Source organism: Corvus hawaiiensis, chromosome Z (genome assembly GCF_020740725.1).
Source record: "Corvus hawaiiensis isolate bCorHaw1 chromosome Z, bCorHaw1.pri.cur, whole genome shotgun sequence".
Lineage (NCBI taxonomy): Eukaryota > Metazoa > Chordata > Aves > Passeriformes > Corvidae > Corvus > Corvus hawaiiensis.
In genome coordinates this window covers 58,458,989-58,476,065 of record NC_063255.1, presented here as the reverse complement: position 1 = coordinate 58,476,065, position 17,077 = coordinate 58,458,989, and the positions used below count along the sequence as shown (strand labels likewise).

General features: G+C 40.8%; 1 long non-coding RNA gene across 7 annotated transcripts in view; it reads right to left on the bottom strand.

Annotated features, from left to right (window-relative positions):
* LOC125319392 overlaps positions 1–17,077 on the bottom strand; it is a 116,554-nt gene that overhangs the window by 49,973 nt on the left and 49,504 nt on the right. For all 7 annotated transcript variants that reach the window (XR_007200706.1, XR_007200710.1, XR_007200711.1 and 4 more), the window contains exon 4: positions 9,977–10,078. This is a non-coding gene — a long non-coding RNA (uncharacterized LOC125319392). The remainder of the gene's footprint in view (positions 1–9,976; positions 10,079–17,077) is intronic.

The following is a 17,077-nucleotide window of genomic DNA, read 5'->3' as shown; positions in this document are numbered from 1 at the left end:
TGAGGGATCACACCAAGTATCTTTGCAAATTTTCTTCCATTATTTTTGATATACTTACATCAAAGACATATTTGATATATTTAGTTATTTAATAACTAACTAATACTTTTTATCTAAAATAATTATTTCCAACTCAATATCCCTATTTGGCTATATAAGTAATACAAGATTTTCTCTTGCTAAGCTAATATTTTAGAATGAGGCTTTTAATGCTCATGGGTATGAATGAAAATTTCCATGTCATAAGTGCTTAGTAATTGTTTAAAATTTTCTGTTAGTGACTGTTTTCTCCAGTAAACTACTTTCTAAGACTATTCAAACACAGAAGAGCAGAGACAACTACAGTGAATCACTCAAAGATATGAACAAACAATTTTCTTAACGATGCAAGGTATTCATCTGCCTCTAATGCAGAAGAGATGCAACAACTACAGGCATTTAAAGTCATCTCTGAAGTTTTCAACAGATTTCAAACAGGAAAATAAACCTATTTAGGGTTGGTTTTGGCTTATTCATCAGGTAGATTATGTACTTGGACTGACTGACCTGCTCTGAGATGGTTGCTGTCAGTTTTGGGCAGCTCACCATTGCAGTTGCTTTCATCCTACCTTCCACTGCTGGTGATAGTGGAAGCATTGTTTCAGTTTTAGCTCTCAAAATCTGATTTGTCTTTATATATGTACAAACATTCATCCAGATCCACACATTTTCACATCGTGCTGTTGTAATAAAATACATGCCTTTTCTCTCTCATGGAAATTTAAAAAAATCTACTCTACTTCTTACAAAAAAAATTTATAGAAAAATAAATTAAACTGTTTTCATACAAGTAGATGCTAAGGTTTTTCTAGAAGTCAGAGTAGATATTTTCAGTCATAAAATATGGCTGTTTCCATGCTCCTCCTCTGTAGAGGGATTCCTTGTGGAATATAGGATACCCCAGGAGGGCTTGGGCATCCCAGGGCTGTTGCAGAAGTACCCCTGATGGGGCCTCAGGCTGAAAACAGGCTTGCAAGGCACCTGCTAGCCGGCGGCCTTGAACAGCCTTGGGAAAAGGTATACACTGCTCAGCTCCCCCGCTGCTTAGAGGCTTTCTCATGGGAAAGGGGCGTGAACTTTGGAAAAAGTATAACTTGGTGTAACTGAATAATAAAACTGGAGCACGATGCTCAAATCGTATCGGTGTTCTTATTGTGACTCTGGCTGGATTCCCCTGCTCCCGGGACCCCCCCCCCGGTACACGTGGCGCCCGAACGGCAGGGACCCGAGTGAGTTTTGCTTCAGGCAGGTTCGCTTCAGTGCGGTAAGTCTCCGAATTTCATCGTATCGGTGTGGCGGAGCCAGGGGAACCAAGCGGGTGGCCCCGAAGCCGAGTAAAGCCGGGGGCCCGGTCTCAAAGCAGGATAGCCAGCCGGAGGATAAGTCCCGAAGCCGAATAAAGCCGGGGGCTAAACCTCAAAGCTGAGTGGCCGGAGACCGTATTTTCGCGCGGCCAAGCGAATATCCGCAGCACAGAAGCTATGGACTACGGGGCAGGACCTCGACTCCTAGCTAATATTCTCTCTATGAGAGGCGAAATTGTAGAAGACCGAGATCTGAATGCCCTCGTTACGTGGGCCCGGGAACATGGATTATTGAGTTACACTTCGCTTTTGTTTTCAACCGAAGCGTGGGGGGAAGTTGGAAACGAACTGTGGCTGTCCACGATTGAGGGTGGAAAGGAAGCTAAAGAAGCTAAAGCCCTTGGCTTAATCTGGAGGGCAGTAACTGGCACTCTCGCAGAGATGAACACAGAGAGGACAGTGGCTGCAGCTGCCATAGAGGCTCTGGGAAAGGAACAGACGGGGGTCTTACGGAGTGGCGGCCAGAGACCAGAGCAGAGTCCAGGGTAGCATGGTCCTTCGGGCTGGCTGCGAAAAGACCGATTAAAGGCACAGCAGCACCCGTCCGCTCACTGCGGGAGTTGCTGGACTCGGCAGGGCAGGATGTTATCCTTCCGACGTCTGAGAGAGAAATGGCTGCGGACGCGGAAGCTGGGACACCCGATCCAGGGGGCAGGGCGCAGGCGGGCCAAGGAGACACAGGCAGTCCTGCTGTCCAGCTGAAAGCGGCAGAGCAATGCAGAGGTCCTAAAACCCGGCCAAAAGCGGCAGAGAGTAACCCCCCCCCCCGCCCCCCCCGCCGAACAGCGGGACGTCCGGCAGCAGCGCGGCTTCTGCGGTTTGGTCTCCTGCAAAGCCAAAGCGGCCCAGAAGCGGCCCCGGGACGGGGAGAAACACCAAGAACTGATACAAAAAGTAATCAAAAAGCTTGCTAACTTATCTACACAAAGCATTTTGCAGTCTATCTTTACAGCAGATGTCCTGTGTTCAAAGGACTGCATCAACATCGCACAGTTGTTATTAACCCCTTCACAGTTCCTGCTCTGGGAACAAACGTGGACTGCAATGCTACAGAATATCCTGCAACAACAGGGACAAGTCATCGCTGCATCACTGCCCAGAGCTATGTCCAGCAAAGTGGTGCCATGCTACAGGACCCCGAAACGAGAAGGCACAGTCAGCATCAGCTCCTGAGAAAAGTGACGCCACTACCATAACAGCTGGGACTCTGAGACCTGTCCCGAGGGGCCTTGGGAGAGGCTGCAGACGTGGTTGCGTGAAGGAGCTGAGGACTTGCCAGATCCACCACTCTCCGTAGCAGGAGAAATAGCGAGACTCTGGGGCAGATCTAACAGCTGCCCTGGGTGGTTGCTAGTGACTTGTGGTGGGTGTCGGGGAATCCTTTCCAAAGACAAAACTAAGAAAGAGAATTGCATAAATTTCTGGGTATATTGCATAAATTTTTGGGTATAGCACCAGACACAGAGGTAGAGTGAGAAATTGTTTTTTGACTGTCTTGAGACAGGAGCATTAGCGGACATTTTCAATCAGCTGTCTGCCCATTTAGATCAAGTGAAAGCAGTCAATTTAGCTAGCATCTATGTTTTTCCCTGGTGTTTCAGCAGCCAGGGATCACGCTATTTTGCATAAACTTGCTTGCTGGGAGAGGGATAAGTTAAACATAACTTCGCAGATGCTTGATGAGTTAAGCGTAGATGTTACTAGTGTTAGACATGCAGTATTACAAAATCGAGCAGCCATTGATTTTTTACTACTAGCTCATGGCCATGGCTGTGAAGAGTTCCAGGGTATGTGCTGTATGAATCTTTCTGACCACTCTGTCCCAATTCACAAGCACCACTCTGACCTCCAGAGGGGCCTGCACAACCTTCAGGAGACAGATGACCCTACTGGAGATTGGTTTAAGGGTCTGGGTATCACCAGATGGCTGTGTACCTTGGAAGTAGAAGGCTGCCGATTGCTATTTGTAGTTATATTAGGTTTAATAATACTTGGATGTATTTTGTTTTGCCTTAAAGCGGGGCTGCGATAGATCATCGACCAGACCTGGGTTGCCCAAAAAGAAAATGGGGGATGTGTAGAGGGATTCCTTGTGGAATATAGGATACCCCAGGAGGGCTTGGGCATCCCAGGGCTGTTGCAGAAGTACCCCTGATGGGGCCTCAGGCTGAAAACAGGCTTGCAAGGCACCTGCTAGCCGGCGGCCTTGAACAGCCTTGGGAAAAGGTATACACTGCTCAGCTCCCCCGCTGCTTAGAGGCTTTCTCATGGGAAAGGGGCATGAACTTTGGAAAAAGTATAACTTGGTGTAACCGAATAATAAAACTGGAGCACGATGCTCAAATCGTATCGGTGTTCTTATCGTGACTCTGGCTGGATTCCCCTGCTCCCGGGACCACCCCCCCCCCGCTACACTCCTCTGTGCTGATGCATAAACTGTAGCCTAATATTGGCCTGGATTCAAACTGGGCCTTTAACACTTTTATGCTGATTTTTCAGAAGACCATGTTGATGGTGGCTGAGCTGTAAACAAAAACACTGATGCCATGATCCTCAGTGGATTTGGAATTAATCCAAATTAAACATCCGTCAATTACTTTCTCACAGCTTTATCTAGAACAGGATATGTAAGCAATGAAAAAAATTTTAATTCTTTAATAAAATATTAAAGAATCTTTAATAAAACTCCAGAGAATGAGCTAAAACTGAAAAGAGCATCGCTGAGAATAAGAACCAACCTTGCAATCTTCAGACAGAGCTCTCCAAAGGTGTTCTTGCTGCCCTGTGCCTTCAAAATGCACTATATTCTGTCTCCTACTTTTATTTACATATATACATATATATATATGTGTATAGCACTCCTTTGCACACTCATGAAAAGGGATTTATATATAGCATCTGGGATTTATATATAGCATCTCAGAAGAAAAAACCCCCAAACACCACAAGCTTTAAAAAGTTGATTTATGGAAGGAAAATACACTCAGATGTGATTTGGGAAACAAAAGGACTGTTCTCCTTTCTGTCTTGGGGTGATTTTATGATAATACTCTATTCCCTAACCCTCTGCTTTATGCCCAAAAATGGTTGCTGTATCTCTAAGGTGGGCCTGGGTGAACCAGAAGCCTTGGGCTGTTTGGAGGTTTTTTTTCAAACGCTCACTCCCCAGGCATCCAGGGTGCTGTGAGGTCTGTTTTTTTTGGTTTTTTTTGCTTGTTTAGCTTGGCTTTTTTGTTAGCCCAGGCAAGAAGTTTTTCTTTCCTTCCCTGGCCTTGGAGAGGCTGCAGCAGCAATCCTTTGGCTGCTTTTTGGAAGTGAACTGGACAGTTTGGATTTGGTCCAAGATCAGAGAGGATTACTGGTGGGAGAGAAGTCCATTGGGACTCGTGGGAAAGGCAAGGGGCTGCTCTGTTTCAGCTCCACACCTCGGAAAAAGCCAAGCTGGTGAGAAAAAGCATACCAAGCTCACCTGCTTCATCTGCTGAGAAAAGGGGACCAATGCCAGAGTCACCAGATGTATTGGTTTTGCTTGGCCTGGTTTTTGGTAGCAGGGGTCCACAGAGGTGGCTCCTGTGAGAACCTCCTGGAAGTTTCCACCATGTCCAGCAGAGACAATCTCTGATGGCTCTGAAGATGGACATGCTGCTGGCCAAAACTGGGCCAATGAGAGAGGCTGGTAATACCTCTGTGATGACATATTTAAGAAGAAAATCAAAAGGAAGCCACTAGGTTTTGCTTCTAGTCAGAGAAGAGGAGGAGGTGAGAACATGTGAGGGAAAACAACATGGTGACACCAAGGTCAGTGAAGAAGGAGGGGGAGGAGGTGCTCCAGGAGCCAGAGCCGAGATTTCCCTGCAGGCCATGGTGCAGACCATGGTGAAGCAGCTGTGCCCCTGCAGCCCATGGGGATCCATAGGGATACAGAGATCCACCCGCAGCCCGTGGGGGAGGTGCCCGTGCTGGAGCGGGTCGATGCCTGGAGGAGGCTGTGATCCAGTGGGAGACCTGGTGGAGATGCCCTTCCTTCCAGGCTGGAGCAGCCTGTCCGTGGAGGACTGCACCCCGTGGAAAGAGAGACCCACAGTGCAGCAGTTCAGAAGGATTGTGTGCCCCTGGGAGGGGCTCAGGCTGCAGCAGGTGCGGTGGGGCTGCTGCTCCTGAGAGCGGACCCACGCCAGGGAAGTTCACAGAGAACTGTCTCCCGTGAGAGGGACCCCACGGCCTCACAGGGGAAGACTCCTCTCCCGGAGCAGTGGAAGGAAATCTCAGTGATGGACTGACCAAACCCCCGTGCCCTGTGTCCCTGTGCGGTCAATGGGAAGGAAGGAGGGGCTGGGGGGAAAAGGTGTTTTAAGGGTTTATTTTTCTTCTCATTATCCTCCTCTGATTCTGTTAGCAATAAATTCACTTTGTAACTTTAAGTTAAGCCTGTTTTGCCCTTAAAGTGCTTTCTCCTGGTCCTTACAGCAACTAATGAAGCCTGAATGAATTTTTTTCCTTCTCTCCTCTGCCCAGCTGTGGCAGAGGAGGGCGAGCAAGCAACTCTCGTGAGTGCCTGGCGTCAGGCCAGTGTCAAACCATGACACCAGGTTCACATCTGTTTGCCTGAACTGCTGCTTGAATCTCCTGTTTTCTGTTTGTTTTTTCCCTAAAAGCCCATGCCATTTTCTATCCACTATGTGACAAATTGCTGTGGGTTTTTTTTTTCTTTCCCTGGCATTTTGGGATTTTGTTGGGGGGGGAGGGGGGGGGGAGGGGTCTGAAAATTTAATATCTAGGATTTATTTACCTTTTCCCCATGCCATGTGGGCACTCTGTCAATAAATGGTTGTTTGTTTGGGTTTTTTTCCACTTTCATCCACTACCAGGGATTGTTGGAACTCTTTTAGAGGAAACACTCATTCCAGAGTGTTTTCTCCTTAACTTGTCTCTAAACTGAGACACTTTCCCATTGTGCTCAGAAGAATTCTGCTCAGTTTATAGCCTTATTTCTCAGTATGATTTTCCCTTCACAGGTAGCCAACAAATACCCACTTTGCAAATAAAATTCCCATAGGATTACTGCTCTTGTAGAACTGCAGGGCTACCAAGCCCTGATGCAGAGCCCAGCAGTTTACCTATCCTTGGAGGCAAAACGTGTAATGTCTCCAAGCACTGCCCACTTACAGGAATCTGTCTGACCTCTTAATAATAAGAGTAACCTTATTGGTTACTCTGTTGGCTCAAATGAATGCAACTTGTGCTACAGCTTTGAAAGTTCTACCTTCAACCTCTGCTGATTGAATAACTGAGAAAAACACTATGTGACAGCACCATAATGGCTTCAAAGGAAGCTTTAATTCTTACACTGCCAAACTTTCAAAAGCTCAACTGCACAATTCTCTTCTAGCAAAACTAAGACAGAACTCCCAAAGTGACAGTTTTCCAGGATTCTAATGCAAGGAGAAGGGCTTGTCTTTTTCTCTTTTCCATATATGCTCCATTGCCCAACATGCTTTTTCTGTAAAATGGTGACAAAATAACTAACATGTAGACCCTGGAAGAATGGCAAGACTATTTATCACTTTTTGCACTGATCAGTTAATTAAAACTGAACAGCATTTATGATATGAAACAATAGGTAAAGAGGTGTATGCGTTTGCTGCTGGTATGTATTTAACCATTAGCTTTCATCCTGGTTACGAAAATCTAGACCTTTCTGAACAGGAGAGCCCATTTCATCACAAAGTTGCATAAAACAAACAAATAAGCCCCCCCCCCCCGCCCCCTCAAACCAACCCAAAAATCCTCAAAGCATAAAATCATCAAGTGATGGGTCACAGTGGTGGTTGTGACAAGAGAGTGGAAGATACTGTTTACAAAGCTTTGCTCAGGACCCTCACTTTTCACAAAAAAAAAAAAAAAAAAAAAAAAAAGTAGCCTTACTGGGGACATGTTCAACTCTCCAAACATGTCAAATTCACCACCAGACTCTGGCCTATCTGGTGGAGCTAGAGGAGATGCCAAAATGAAGGAGTTACATAGATCAACCTGGCCTTGATCCAGCCAGCCTAAATTCTACCTAAATTCTTCTGCCTGTCCTTATTACTGGCTGCCTCTAGTTCTTATCTCTGCAGAAAAAGTCAGAACTTTCCCCCTTCACCAGGAATGTGTAGTTTCTAGATGAGGGCACTCAGTCTTGTTCAACTTGCAAAGAATATTTCAGATTCATCAGGCCATAGAGGCAAAAAAGTAGAGCAGGTAATGCTGCTGCAGTACAAGTTTTATGATTTTTAAAAAGTAAAAAAACACCTGTTGCTACTATATCCAAAAATCCCTATTCTTCAGAATATGAAATATGAACAAACACCACATCAACTACACCCATATTACTGATCCAAGGCAGCTGAGCTGAACACAAAATTTGTCCTATCCAAACCCTTTTGCAGGGGGAAGGCACCTTGATGCTATTGGCTAGGTTGGTGAGTCTTGCTGTATCCTTAACAACTGGGATGAAACTACGCTGGAATTTAGATGAAATCTCATCAAAGCTTTCCTGACAAACAGTTGCACAGAACTGCAAGGTAATTTGCATTCCAGTGGTCACTTTAAAACAGGTTCTTAAATTAATGAATTAAGGATACCTTGACTTAAGATATTTGCTGCTTTCCAAGAGGCTTAATTTTAATGAAATACTGTTTTGCACCTTGTTCTAGATAAGCTACCTTTTCCATTGTCTTTAGCTTATACTGGGGAAGACCAGCACCTGAGTTACATATATCTAAAAAAAGACTGAGGTGAGCAATGACAGCAAAATCAGTCTGAGATCTTATTAATGGTTTCACAGAGTGGAGGTAGAACTAAAAATTCTGAAGAGATTAAGCATTTTGTTGAACTTCAAATTAATAAAATATTTCTTAAATGAGGTGGTACTTGCATTATAGAATAATGTACATTTAATAAAGACCTTCAACAGCATGTCATTTACTTCTAGAATTAGAGACCACTAGAAACTAGAGGGGCATATGCATATATATGTATGGAAATACATACACAATTTTGTGCATATTTCCTCTTAAAGAGAATTGTATATATAATATACTGACGTATTTTAACTTTGCTAGAGGCGTGCAATTGAGACAGTTATTAGGAAGTGAAGAAACATTTGGCTTTAAGAGATGTTTAGATACCTATAAATCTTCCAAGTCCTAGTACATTTAAGTTAATTCAAAGTTGAGTTTTAATAACTGAAAGAAATGACTGACATTGACAAACTTGTGAAAAACATTTTTGTTCACACTTTTTCTTAAAAATCAGTCTTTGATGGTCCTTTGTCCTTCGTATTTTTGGAGTGAGGATTTTCTTATTATTAAGAACCTAGATTTTCAACCCCCTGTCTACAGAGTTTCCACTGAAATCAGGTCACACTTTTTAAGTAAATGGAATTTTGGAACATGAAGTGCATTGTTTGCAAAGGGTTTAGTGTTATTTTAATTTGTTTTCTGATAACACTTTGAGAGCCGTGATTTTTTTTTGCAGGCGCAGGTTTTTCAGGCTGCATAAACAACAGTAATGTTGGCAAGTTATTCTGCCTCCCACCAAAGGTGGCAGAAGCACAATGTACCTATAACATCATTAAAATCGTACTGATTCTGTCTTGCTGAAATTATTAACAGAAGCAATATTTTATTTTGCATTACAGACGTCTTAACAAACAGTGTTTATCATTTACTATTTTCAACATAAACCATTTTTAAAATACTCTCAAGGGAGAAACAATTAGTGAAAGATATTTCATAATAATTAGTATCTTTCCAAGGCCAGACTACTATCCATAATGAAGAGGCCATTCACAATTTATGTAACCTTGATGAAACAGAATGAAACAGATATACCTCAGATTCAGGCATATTTTCTGCTGCTTTTTAGCTATTACCATTTAAAGAAAACATTTCAAAAGATCATTCCATAGCAAGGAAATTAGTTTTCATGCATATCACTGGCAAATTGTACTTGTCTTATTTATGTACATCCTAATGTGGCTGATTTTGTCCTCCTTTTATGTCAGGCTCACCCTGATAGAAAAGAATTGTAACCAAAACCTGTTCTGGTGAAGAGTTAAAGAAAGCAGAATTTGTGAATTTTCTAGCAGAAGGCTTAGGCCTGAGTAGCCATATGCCACATAATATTACTGCCCACACTATCATTTTAAATTGTCTGATTTTCTCATAGTGGAGTCTCTGAGGTTTTAAGGGCTCTACAAACTAACTAAAAGTGACACCACTCCTGTATTTGCTATTATGCTGAGTATTGTTAGGTAAATAACTAGTTGGTTAACCTTCAAGAAGGTGCTTCATTATGGCATAAGTCTGGACTGTAATTGTTAATAAAACCTGCTCCTAGAAATTACCTAGAAAAGCTTTTGGCTCCACCAACAAAATATCCCTCAGAAGAGATTGATATCCACAGGTTTACCCATTCTGACTCTTTCCTTTGGCCCTCGGCATATGGAACTTCTTCCACAGTTGACATTGTCAATGCACAGACAGTTGGACATATATCACTTCAGATTTCTTGCCTTTCAGCAGTATTACCTCAGTTTGGTAGAGGACACCTCATGCTGGTCTAATTCCAGGAATAATTTCAAACAGACATCTCAGCCATTCTCATCGGGAAGATAGGACTCTAGCCATGCTCTGAAACATACAATTATTAAGAGCATTAGAAAAATGTTTGCTATGAAGCATACTCATTATTTTAATTTTAAATCAAACTTTAAATGACAAAACCTCCCTTCTTTGATTCTATGTGCAATACACTGATGCAGATGAGTGCACCTCTACCAAAAGATGAATCACTAATTTTACAGGTAGCATGACACACAAAAACTTACACAATAATGTTTCAGATATTTGGCTTTTTGAGATTCCTATCTTAATAAATTCATTTGTATTAGAGTAAAAGGACAAATGAAATAGAAATATGCAGTCCTTAAGAAAATGAAAAGCTCTTGAAACTCCCCTAGTTTTAACCCTAGTTCTGATAATATCTTGTACTTGACCTATAAATAAACTCTACCTCTGTGTATACCTCTATTGCTGTGAAAAGGGAATAAAAGCGTAACTTACTGTTTGCCAAGGAGACTCTGAGGATTTTTACTCAAAGCAGATATACTCTTTTAAGGCATTGCATGATAGGTATTGCTACTAGTGGAGGTTCATGCAATAAATCTCTTTTAGGATAATATTTGCTAGACAAAAATATCAGCTTAGGGCATGAGCAATACATAAGATAGTTTTGCAGGAGTGAGAAGCATCTGTTTAACTTAGTGGTTTTTTGGGTTTTTTAGTACATAGCTTGGTACCATTTTACCACCTGAAGTTCCAAACTATTTGTATCTTTACCAAAAAGACTGAGTAAACTCTTTTACAAGTGCACAGATACTAACAATCTGGACTGCACTGAAGCTGTCCCATTTTGCCTCAAATCCAGCTTGAGCTTGGCTTTCCTTGTCATTTCCATGGCCCAGATGATAGGTTGCAGACTGTTTCAGACCGATATCTGTCTCACTGCTTCCTCACAATAAAGCATCACATATGGCTTGATGGCTGACTTGCATCTTCTGCTAGCCATGACAGAGCAGATCATGCCACTGGCACAATATTTAGGTACTTTTCTTAGTGAGAGTTAAGCTAAAGATCTACATAAGACTTATCTGTCTTTAGCACTAGGCCAAATATATCAGCAATTTTGCAAGCAGCCCCAGCAGAACTGGGAAAAATAGAGACTTTGATTCAGGAGCATAGGAACACAACTTCCAGCAGCAAGTCTATCTGATGGCACCAACACTCCTTTCTAAATTCAGCTGCGTGCATCCCACACACATAAAGCAGAATTGCTTTTGGAGTATGTCAAGACATACTCCAAAGCACCTCAGGTAAAAAAAAGAAGGAAGCAGGCTACTGAAATGTTAGCTGCATGCTGTGGCCGAGTGTTGAGCATTGGAAAGCATAATACAGAGATGCAAATATACAAGGAAATTTGGAGTTAAGAAATATTATTTTTAGAGTGTGCATTAACCTGAGTGATGTGAGAGAGCACATATTTTCCAGCATTCATTAGGTAAAATTATCAGAACATTAATATTACATATGAATATTGCCTTAACATACAAATTCCGCGCTTTGCGTGTCTTGGTAAAAATACACTTCTGATAGAAGGAGTGCTGAATTATTTTATGCCTGTGGTTAGCACAATTGCCATTCTGAAGTTGTAACAAAGTTCAGACTGCCTAAAGAAAAGAGAGATGGAAAGACATAATTTATAACTTCAAGGCAGTGCCATTCAAAAACTCAAGATATTCAGTGAAGCTATGTAAAATACCTTTTTTCAAGTTTCAAAGATAAGTAAACATACTATAGCCAAGGACATCCACTATCTATATCCTCCAGATACTGTCATTCTGTGAAGTGAATTCATTTTGCATTTTAAAAGTATGTAATGACATAAAATACAGCAGCACATTTTTGTAGAAAACATTTCTCAGAAGTTCTTTGCTAATCATGTTAGAAACATACTAGTTGCTGGCTTTTTTCCTTTTTCCCTTAAAAAGTGAATCACATCCAAAGGCTGCATTACATAGTTAGGAGCTGCTAATCCTTCACCCTATTAATTTGCCTTTATATTAAATTAGAGGTTCTTACCCATTAGCTGTCTTTCAGGTTGTGTCAGGCTGCAATGTGAGATGTGTTTGCAGAACAGTCTTAAGAATAATGTATTGTATATCCCTGATGTAGCTGTTTCATAAGGTCACCTCCCCCATTTGAGTTCATTGGTATGACTAACGCACGTGGAGTTAAGCATGTGCATTCGGTTCTGAGCCAGCAAACATTAGCACAGTGGCAGGGAAGTGAATCTGTGCAGAACCCCCCGGATTCAGTATGAGAACACAGAAGCCTGCCACTGTTGGAAACAAGGTGTTTCCAGGACAGAGACCTTTGAAAGAAATTAAAACGCAAAGCAGTTCAACTCTGCTTTCATAGTAACCCATTAAACAAACTCATAAAAAACCTGTTCACTCCATTTTACTTCATTTCCTAGTAATGTCATTTCAAGTAGTATCAAAAGACTTTATGCTGGAAAAAAAAAGGACCATTCAACAGTTATCTCAAACTAACTCACTTGTTGAAAAAAAGAAATACAGGTTAAATCACTAATGCAGTATTCTTTTACTTTGTTGTGTTTATCCTTAAATAATTTCTACCAGTCTGTCATTCTACAAAGAGCACTTTCTGACTGCAGTCCTCACAAACCTGGTCCAGTATCCTACTACTGAAAATAAGTTACTATCTCATTGGAGTATAGCCTGAGATACAATAGGGTTACACTTGAGTAAGGGCTGTCTATAGTGAAGCACATTTTCTATGTGAATAAAAGACCTTCTACGAGGAATTTAACAAGCAAGATCTCAATGCTAAAATATCTACATTTAATATTATGCATGTGGGCCATCTAAAGACCCTATAGGGGATTCTTGCATGCATAAACATTTGCAAAACAGACAGTGACATATTTTTGATGGACAAGAAGGAACAGAATTGAATTTTGTTTCAAAGTTATTGCTGTTCTGGGTTTCTTCCTTTTATTTTTTTTTTACTAATTCACAAGATCCTATTCCTAGTCTTTAGTCTGATGAATTATGCCATACAGCTAAGACAACAGGGATAATTTTGGTTCATTCTCTCTGCCAAAAACAAAAAGGTGGGGTGGTGGAGGTGGCAGGGGGAGAGAAAGAGAGAGAAGAAAATTGGGTCCATTCAGTAGATCAACAGATATATAAGGTTAAGAAGTGTCAAATCTACCCTTTTTATAACTTTTAATACCCTGTTTATATACAGAAGTGTAATGTTTATATGTATACATGTTCATATAGATATGCACATTAATTTGGTATATGCTAGGTTGCAAAACACTATAATTTCTCTCTCATGTAAAGGAGACACACAAAAAGACTTATTTCACTTACTGACAGCATTTAAGGGATTGCTAACTTTTTATAATATGTATATGTGATTCTCCTGCTATGAACCGAGTGAAGAAAATTAAATTTCTAAAGATTTTTCCATCGAGTATGAAAATAAATTTCTTGAAAAGTTAAATTCTTGTTACAACTTCAAAATTCTGAAAACACAGTGTGGTCAAGTCAGCATTTTCCCACAGATTGATGGGCTTTATAAACTAAGTGTTTATAAAACTCCTTGACTAAATAGGAGAACAATTTTTAGAACTTGATTAAGGTCTCACAAAAAGGCTTTCTTTCATTAACAATTTTAGCTGCAAGTGCCACATTATAGATCCCAGCAAGACAGAAATTATAAATAAGCTAGAGCTGCAACTATTGGAAATTCTACCTTGTAATTTTTAAGACTGATTAATAAATAAATAAATGTCATATTTTCCAGTCCAAAGGAAACAACTTTCCCATTTCAGTGGAGACACTAAAAGTGCCCTTTCCGGGCTGCTTAACAATGGTCTCTCCATTACCAGCAGGTTCAGGAGAGAGTTACATGACTCGTATTTCCATCCCCCGGGCAAAGGCCTCTTCAGCATCCTTGTGTATGTCAGCACACTGCTGCAGCTGACGCTGAGCCTCCTTCAGAGCTTGTTCTTGCTCTAACAGCAGCCTCAAGCCCTCACTGAGTACCCCTTCTCCTGCTCACATCTCTACCACCCTGCAACAGCCCAGCTCACAGTAAGCCCTGTTACCCAGGAGACCACACATCTTCTTCCATCACTGCTGCTCAAAACAGTCCCCCTTGCACTCCATGGCTTGGTGCATCCTTGGTTTGCTCTCCTTTTGTGCAGAAGTACCACCCACCTCCCTTCACAAGCTTAGCAATGATACCACCCCCCCTTCTCCCCAGATGTGATGCCAGGCACTCTCCTGAGCTCACCATTTCCAGGTGATGCTCACAGGTGTTAGTGATGCAGCAATTATTTCACCACCACTATCATAGTGTGCTGTCAGCAGCATCTGTGTGATGAAATGGCTTCCTCGCCCAGAAGTAGTAGACTTTTGCAAGCAAAACAACCCCTTCCAGCAATTTCATTGAGTTATCAATGCTGACTATCATTTTAAATATTTTTGTTCTTCCTCCCAGATTCTGTGTCAAAACACTTTTTCGTCCCAACTTTCCAAAATGTTTTTTCAAGATGGCACTGCAAATACTCTTGCAAGTAATCCCCTCAAGCAGCTGTGCCATTTTCTGCAGCTGCACTTGCCTGCTTACTCTGAAAACAGAAGAAAAAAGTCTCAACTCCTAGTAAGATGACTGATCTGACTTTATTTTTTGCTATAATTTCTACAGTAATATAAACAACAAAATTACATGAAGCATAGATAATTACTACAAGGAAAAAAACAAGCATTAATATATTAATACTTGAAAATCTGTTTTCTACAAGCTCTGTGTTTTTCCATTTATTTCAGCAGCAAGAATAAGTGCTTATCATTTCTGGAAAAATGGAAAACATTGGACAAAAAATCTGAAGTAAGGTTTTCCATGCAATTTGGCAGGGTGAAAAAAAATCCCAAACCCAAGCTCTGCTATCTTTGGTTTCCCACAGAATGTCATTAAATCCCAGGCTTGAGAAGTACTGTATCTTTTCTGTGTAGAGTGAAAGATACCAATATTCTCATCAGTAGTGTGTTTGCTACTGCATGACATCAGTAACACAATACTGCAAAGTTGCAAATAACAGTAAAACAAAAAGCTCTATGGGAAAAGTTTATAATATACTCAGATGATCCTGTAAAAGCACAGATTGTACCAAGGAAACCAGAATAAAATGTTGTAAGCATTAGGCTGGGAAAAGTGCTGTTCAGTGATACAAGGATGTGTACTTCTCTGCAGTCAAGCGGAGTGCTCATATTTCACAAACTAAGTAAAGCTGGGCCACGTCAGTGACTAAGATAAGAGATAGGTGGTACCAGTAGCAGTTTTTATGCATCAGTAGTTGGCATAGTTCTGCATAAGTGGGCATTAAATTAGACATTCAAATAAGCAGTCAGTTGCGCAACTTTGCCAGAAATTGTTCAGAACAAATGTCTTTGTTCAGAACAAAATCCAAGTCCTAGCACCTACTTGGTTAAAAAACTCCAAACATAGTAATGAATTGTATGAAAGTCACCATCACGTAAGAATACACATAATACTCAGAGTTTTTCCTATTCATCTGGTACTTCATGAATTCTAAGCTTAAAATTCAAATTTTAATTTCATGGGAATACATTTTAAGTCAAATTTTCCCAGCAGAGGGTCTACTGCAAATGTAGGCACGAACTTTGCAATTGTTCACAGGATTCCTCAGCTGACAAATCAGCCCCTATTCTGATCTGTTCTCTGGACTCAAACAAAAAAACAATCAATGTTTAATCCGAAAAAGTGAAAGACTGGCTCTTTCTGAGGTGGAATGTGACAGTCTGGAGCAGAGCAGATTTTCAGTGTTAAACAATGAAATCCTGTGTGAAGGGTCTGAATTCTGGATAGACCCAATCCCACAAGAAAGCAGTGACTGGATGTAGCTGAGTAGTAGGATCAGTGGGTGAAGAAACACAACCAAGAATGCGTATGAAGAAAATGAGAATATATGATTGTTATCTGGCAGTTGGTAGATGTGACTGTAAGTGTGCATACGGGATTTTCTCTCTTTGTGGCTATGATTCTCACTTTGCAAATCAATAGTGTCAATAAATGAAGGAATAAAATTTCACTTTCTCAATTAAGATTTTGTAGAAATACATTAAGATAGCTAAGAATGACAGCAAGAGAATTTCTCTATTCCATACAGAAGGATATCATTGCACCTAAAACTGAGTTCATAGGGGAAAGATTTAACATAAATTTTCTGTAGCTCAAACAAAAGAGAAAGATACGTAATAAAGACATGAAGTTGCACAATTTTACCAAGCTCACTTTCAAGTAATCATAATTTTGTTGGGGACTGATTTATTAGTGAGCAGATTTGGCAAAAATGTCAAATCAAAAGATTTTTAAAATAATTAAATATTTTAAAGGACACTTTGGTTTCATTTCAAATAAAATACAGAATTGTATATTTTTTTCACATTTATTTCATAGTCTAAGGGCACAGGAGAATTCTGGTGTACAAATAACAACTGCAGAATAAATAAGAACAGAAGACTCCTCTAAGAACACAGGACTTCTCTGCCAAACTCTTAAGTGATGATAATTTAAAGATGGTGCTCACATGTTAGGTGAGCCATAAGGATGCGTGGGCTTCTGTCCATAGAAATACAGGATAGGCCTGAGGCAAATAGCAGAAGAAAATTTAGATATCAGTGAAACAATTAAATGTCTTCTTGTTCCCAAAGGAGTAGCAGAAGATAATAAAAGACAGCAACAGATCTAGGCTAAAACTAACAAAAGATGGTCTTCCCAGATTAGTTTCCATGCAAGATCAGAAAGAACATGGGAAAGAGTTGGGCTATTTTTTGTCTTATAAATCAAATTGAAATGGCTCTTGACTGAATTTTCACTGTCATTCAACACAGGACAACTCAACGTACCATTAATAGTTTTTCTGCCTTACCTTCCACAAATAATCCTTTACAGCACATGTGGCTACATTCAGATTCAATATGCACATCAGCCTAGGAACTCTGAGGATGCTTT